Genomic DNA, 6,000 nt, shown 5'->3' on the forward strand with positions numbered 1-6,000 from the left:
CGTGTTTGCCTCCGAGCGAGGCTTGCTACGCCCTAGCACGGGGCATGGTGGCGAGGGGACCGCCTGGGCGGAGGAAGGGGTTCTGGGTTAAGCGGGTGCCTGGCCACGTGGGGGTTTGGGAAGCCCTGGCTGGCCCCTCCCCGCGGCCCAACCGGAGGCGGCCCCACGTGGCCAAAGATCAAGAGGTAGAGGTGGGAGGAGGCCGAGGGATAAGGAACGTCCAGATCCAGGAGGCCCAGGGCTCTCTCGCTGGGGTGGGAGGGATGTCGCTGCAGCCCTTGAGTGCGCTCCTTTCCTCCTTCCCTGGTGCCTTAGCTTGTGTCCTAAACGGTCTCGTGAGGGAACCTGACTGCCCTGAAAGGGTGGCTGGAAGCAGGAACACAATCCAGTTCCCCAAATGGTGACATCCTGGCTTCTCCTTCCTTCTCACTACACCTTGCAAAGGGGTGCAAGTCCTGTGCAAGGTCTTAGATAACAAGGCCTAAGTTGTCTAACCGCAGTTCTCACCAGTCCTACCTGGCCAGGGATGGCTGTGGGTGCAGCAGGTTAGTAGGAGATTCTGCTGGCACTAGCACTCCGTATGCTCTACCTTTTCCTTGTCCATTTGTCCTTCACCCTCCCTGCTCTTGGCCAGGCTGAGAATCTTAATCCCAGGCCTTAACTATTCTGTCTCAGGTCTCTCATCTCTAAAATCGGAATATAATGATTGTGTCTATTTCCCAGGGTGGTGATAGGAATTAAATGAATTTCTATGGGCTTAATATATAGAGCCTGGCACATTGCAAATACTAAACATTTGCTACCGTTATTGAAGGGTAAGGGACTTGTCCAAGGTCACACAGTAAGTGGAAGTTTGACTCCAGCCCAGATCACCTGGTTTCAGAGCCCGTGCTCTTATGCTGTGCTGGTCAAATTTTGCAGTAGCAGAATCGGGAAACAGTACCCATGTACGTAGCTCATCCGCAAAGTCAGGGAAAATCACAGGTGTTGGGGGTTATGAGACATTTTTCTAGGGAAGGGCCACATTCATAATAGTGATGTCTGACCTAGTTCCCACTTTGTGGTTGTTAAAATTGTTATATGGCTTTTTTAAATTACATATGTTAATCAGGAAATTTATGACAAACCGGTAATTACCTTGATGGTAGAAAACTCCAGGTCCTTCTAGCAGTAATGCGAATCCTATTTCATATTTCAAATGAACTATGACATTTCTTTTTTTTTTTTTTAAGATTTTATTTATTCATGAGAGACACAGAGAGAGAGAGAGGCAGAGACACAGGCAGAGGGAGAAGCAGGCTCCATGCAGGGAGCCGGACGCGGAACTGGATCCCGGGTCTCCAGGATCAGGTCCTGAGCTGAAGGCGGCGCTAAACCGCTGAGCTACCCAGGCTGCCCATGACATTTCATTTCATATTTATTTTTTTGCCCAGCATCAAAGCGTATGCTATGCAGGCAGGGAGAGCATTCATAGGAGGCAGAGAACTTACTCCACTGCCTTCTTGTGGAGACAATACGTGTGTCTGTGTAATGGTGATATCTTAAAAGTGCTAACAGGACTAGTTTAATTAGTCGTTTGGGGCACCTAGGTGGCACAGCAGTTGTGTGTCTGCCTTCGGCTCAAGTCCCGATCCTGGGGTCCTGGGATCGAGTCCTGCATCAGGCTCCCCAAAGAGAGCCTGCTTCTCCCTCTGCATCTCTCATGAATAAATGAATAAAATATTTAAAAGAATAAAAAACGGGATCCCTGGGTGGCTCAGTGGTTTAGCACCTGCCTTCGGCCCAGGGCATGATCCTGGAGTCCCAGATCGAGTCCCACACTGGGACTGCATGAAGCCTGCTTCTCCCTCTGCTTGTGTCTCTGCCTCTCTCTTTCTGTGTCTCTCATGAATAATTAAAAATCTTTTTTAAAAATTAAAAAAAATAAAATAATAAAAAACAACTAGCCGGTAATACCTGATGAGGACCCGCGGTGGGCAGACCCAGGTGGTCCCATGATCCTTCCTCCTGGTCATCATGCCTTTCTAAAACCAGCTTGCCAAGGGGAGGTGGGGCTTGTTCTAACCAATAGAATAAGGCAGAGGTGCCGGGGTGGCTGTGATCATGTGCATCTGATTATATAATAAGACATTGCAAGGACCATCTCTCTCTGATCCCTCCTCCTCACTGTCTTTGAAGAAGCAAGCAGATGTGTTGTGGACAGTAGAGAGGGTGGGACACTGAGGTACCAGCTGAAACAGGCGAGAAACTGAGCCCTCTGCCCCACAACCTGCAAGGACCTGAATCTTGCCAATGACCACCATGCAAGCTTGCAAGCAGATCCTGCCCCAGTCGGGCCTCAGAAGAGGCCCAGCCCTGACCCAAGTCCAGCAGAAGACCGTTAAGCCTTGCCCAGACTTCTGGGGAGAAAATGCAAGCTCATAAACGTGTGTTGTTTCAAGATGCTACGTTTGTCGTTGTATTGCTGTATTGCACAGCAACAACAGGGCACTGATGCAGGATCTGTTAGGTGAAAGGTCCTGCATGGGGGTAATAAGAGATTCCAAAAAGTGTAAGGGATCCAGCGCTTCAGGAGCTTCCAGGCAGTCAAGGTGAGAAAGGAAACAGCATGGTTGCACTCTCTGACAAAAGGAAGGTAATGTTTCTAAAGAGGCACTTGTTTCCTGAGTCTAAGAATTTGTCACATGGACTGTAGATTCTGAACAGAGCGCAGAGTCTGCAGGGCCTGGATCTTCCTGTAGTTCAAGATCTGCCCGGTCCTGCCTTCCTGCCTGCCTGACCTCTTGCCACATCACCCTCTTGTTCACTGTCCTCTCTCTGGACTGCTTTTCTGCTCTTCTCCCTTCCCTGCTCACTGCCTCCTCCATTTCCAGAACCAGCTTGGTCTGTGGCTTCTTCTACGAAGCTGTCTTTAATTCCCCAGCAGAACTAACCACTTCCTTTTGATTTCCCAAATCTTTATTATCAAAGGCCTCATATTGTATTATTCGTTTCTGATATTTTACTGAGCATCTACTAAGTGTTAGGCCTCCTGTTAGGCACCAGAGATACTGTCCCAGATATAGCACAGAGCTGTCCTTGGGGCCCCAGTCACAGGCCAATCCTCTCCTGTGCGTTAGGCCAGGCCCCTCCTGCATCCTTGGCACTCAGCAAACCTGGCCACTGTTGGTTGAGTGAATAACAGGCTCTGCGGGCTTTCCCTTGGTATCTCGTGAGAGGTTCCTGGCCTTATGACAGACTTTTTGAGGGGTGAGTCAACTGTCAAATATGCTCCCACGTAGCTGAATCAGTTGGCTATCATGATTTAGTGATGTCCATGGGAATACCACCTTCCACATGTCAACAGAGATGGACTTAGTTTACCTGTAATTGATAAAGGGCTTTGGGGGCTGACTCATTAATAGGTTCAGTGGCATTTTAAGGTTGTTCAAGGCTCCACCGTATGGGGAGATTAGGATCTCCTGTGCCAGTGAGAGGAGGTGTATGCATCTAATTTATCTAAAAATTGAAGGACCTTAGCAGCAAGTTAAAAAGAAAGGGGGCCAAGACGTGACCGCCTTAGTCCTTGTTGCCTGGCACCGCTGCTGGGTGTTCATAAAATGGGATTTTCAATTCCCTGGTAACTAGCTGCAGCCCTAACCGACAAGATTTCGAAGGCTGCTGCCCATGCTGTCAGGTAAAGTTTGGAAATGTTTGAGGGCCTGGAGGGCACAGACTGTGGTGTTTGGCCGTTGCCAGGGGAGTGGCCGGCTCCATCCTTTCACTGGCCCCCCTCCCCAACCTCCTGGCCATCCTGGACAGATATTTGGCCCCTTGTTCTCTGTTTCCTGGAGAGTTTCCTTCCCCAAGCAACCTAGCCCTATGGGAGGGATGGGATGCTGCCCCCAAGTTCCCCCATCTGTGGGGTCCTAGAAGCCCGTCCTGGGGCTGCCCTCCAGATCCTGCATCCTGCTGTATATCAGGATTTCTCTGGCTGTGGCCCATCTTGCACCCGGGGCCTCCATTAATCTCTGCCTAGAATTTCCAGGAGACTCCTCAGATCCTCCAGTGGGAACACCCACCCAATCCCCAGACACCAAACAGGGCTCCGAAGGGTCCTTTTTTGGAGTAAGATGAGGTTCCTGGAATCCGACCAGATTCATTCCCTGGAACTTGTTTACTATGGACTGCGGCCTCTCCTGGGGAGTGGTGGTGAGCCTTCTCCCCAGCGGTGAGGAACCAGCCTTATTTGTTTCCTCACTGCCCAGAGTTTGCCCTCCCTCCCTGCCTTACTCCCTCCCTCCCTCCCAGGCAAAGCGGATGTCCCCTTTAAACTTAAACTGCAGGGGGAAATTATCTTGAGAATGGCCTAAAAAGCTGCCCCTAGGGACACCTGGGTGGCTCAGGGGTTGAGCATCTGCCTTCAGCCCAGGGTGTGATCCTGGAGACCCAGGGTCAAGTCCCACATGGGGCTCCCTGCTTGGAGCCTGCTTCTTCCTCTGCCTCTGTCTCTGTGTCTCTCATGAATAAATAAAATCTTAAAAAAAAAAAAAAAAAGCTGCTCCTCAGCCCCATAATTTAAAAGACCCTCCCGGGATCCCTGGGTGGTGCAGCGGTTTGGCGCCTGCCTTTGGCCCAGGGCGCGATCCTGGAGACCCGGGATCGAATCCCACGTCGGGCTCCCGGTGCATGGAGCCTGCTTCTCCCTCTGCCTGTGTCTCTGCCTCTCTCTCTCTATCTGTGTGTGACTATCATAAAAAAAAAAAAAAAAAAAAAAAAAAAAAACCCTCCCATGAAAGGTGTCCCTTCTAGCCTGTCTCCTACCGCAGCCTCCCTAGAGCTGGACCATTTTTAGGGTCCTATATTCATACCTATTTTTCTGTTTCATCCTTGGAGTTTGGTGACCTGAATTTTAGCCCGATGTCTTGGCTGGGGGCCTGGCATGCCTTGACTCCCCCCTCAGACTTGGCATGAGATTTAGAAGGATTGCCTGCTGCTGTACTCTGTGTGTGCCCAGCCCCAAACTCCACTCCCAGGAACATCACTCCAGAGGCCACAGTGAAGACATCTCTCCAGGCTCTGATCTCTTCCTCCATCAGACATTTCGGCCCCAGGCAGTTTCCAGCTGATGGTGTGGGATTAATAAACACAGCAGGAAGTCTTTGTTCTTAAAAAAAGAAAGTTCTATTTAAAAGAAAAAATAGTTATGCACATAACCAAAAATTCAAAACACCCAAAAAAAAATTATCTCCAATACCCGCGTTCTTCAGATCCATTCTGTATAAGTAACTATATATGGTGTTCCTTATTTCTTCCAGACATTTCTAAGCCCTCACCCCATTTCACCCCCCCATCCCCACCATGGAACAAAAAGCTCTGGTGTTTGCCAATTTTCATGGTGTAAATACTCCCACCATGGCTGATTTCAAGCTACCAACGTGATGTCAGCAAATGCAGAGTTAGGAAGTAGGCATGATTAGCTAGGGATGAGAGCCAGCTCCACTCTCCATAGTAAAATTACATGTACATCATTAAACACACAGCCAGACACACACAAATGGAATCATCTGACACCTACACTTTCCTTCTTACATTGTCCTGAACCAACTTCCCGGGAAGATGAAGCCAAGTATAGCAAGCACCACACCGGAATGGATGTATCAACCCATCTGGTCCTCATTTAAGACAATAGATGGGGAGAGTCTGTCATTGAGAATCGTGTGACAGAAAACTATGAAGGGGCATCAGGTAAACTACAGGGTAAGGGATTTTAAGAACCTGATTAGTGGGGCAGCCTGGGTGGCTCAGCGGTTTAGCCGCCTTCAGCCCAGGGTGTGATCCTGGAGACCCGGGATGGAGCCCCACGTTGGGCTCCCTGCATGGGGCCTGCTTCTCCCTCTGCCTGTGTCTCTGTCTCTCTCTCTCTGTTCTTATGATTAAATAAATAAATCTTTAAAAAAAGAGAGAGAGAACCTGATTAGTGAGATGTCATTTTCTTTTTTTTTTTTTTTTCATTTTCAA

This window comes from Canis aureus, chromosome 24 (assembly GCF_053574225.1).
Source record: "Canis aureus isolate CA01 chromosome 24, VMU_Caureus_v.1.0, whole genome shotgun sequence".
Classification (NCBI taxonomy): Eukaryota; Metazoa; Chordata; class Mammalia; order Carnivora; family Canidae; genus Canis; species Canis aureus.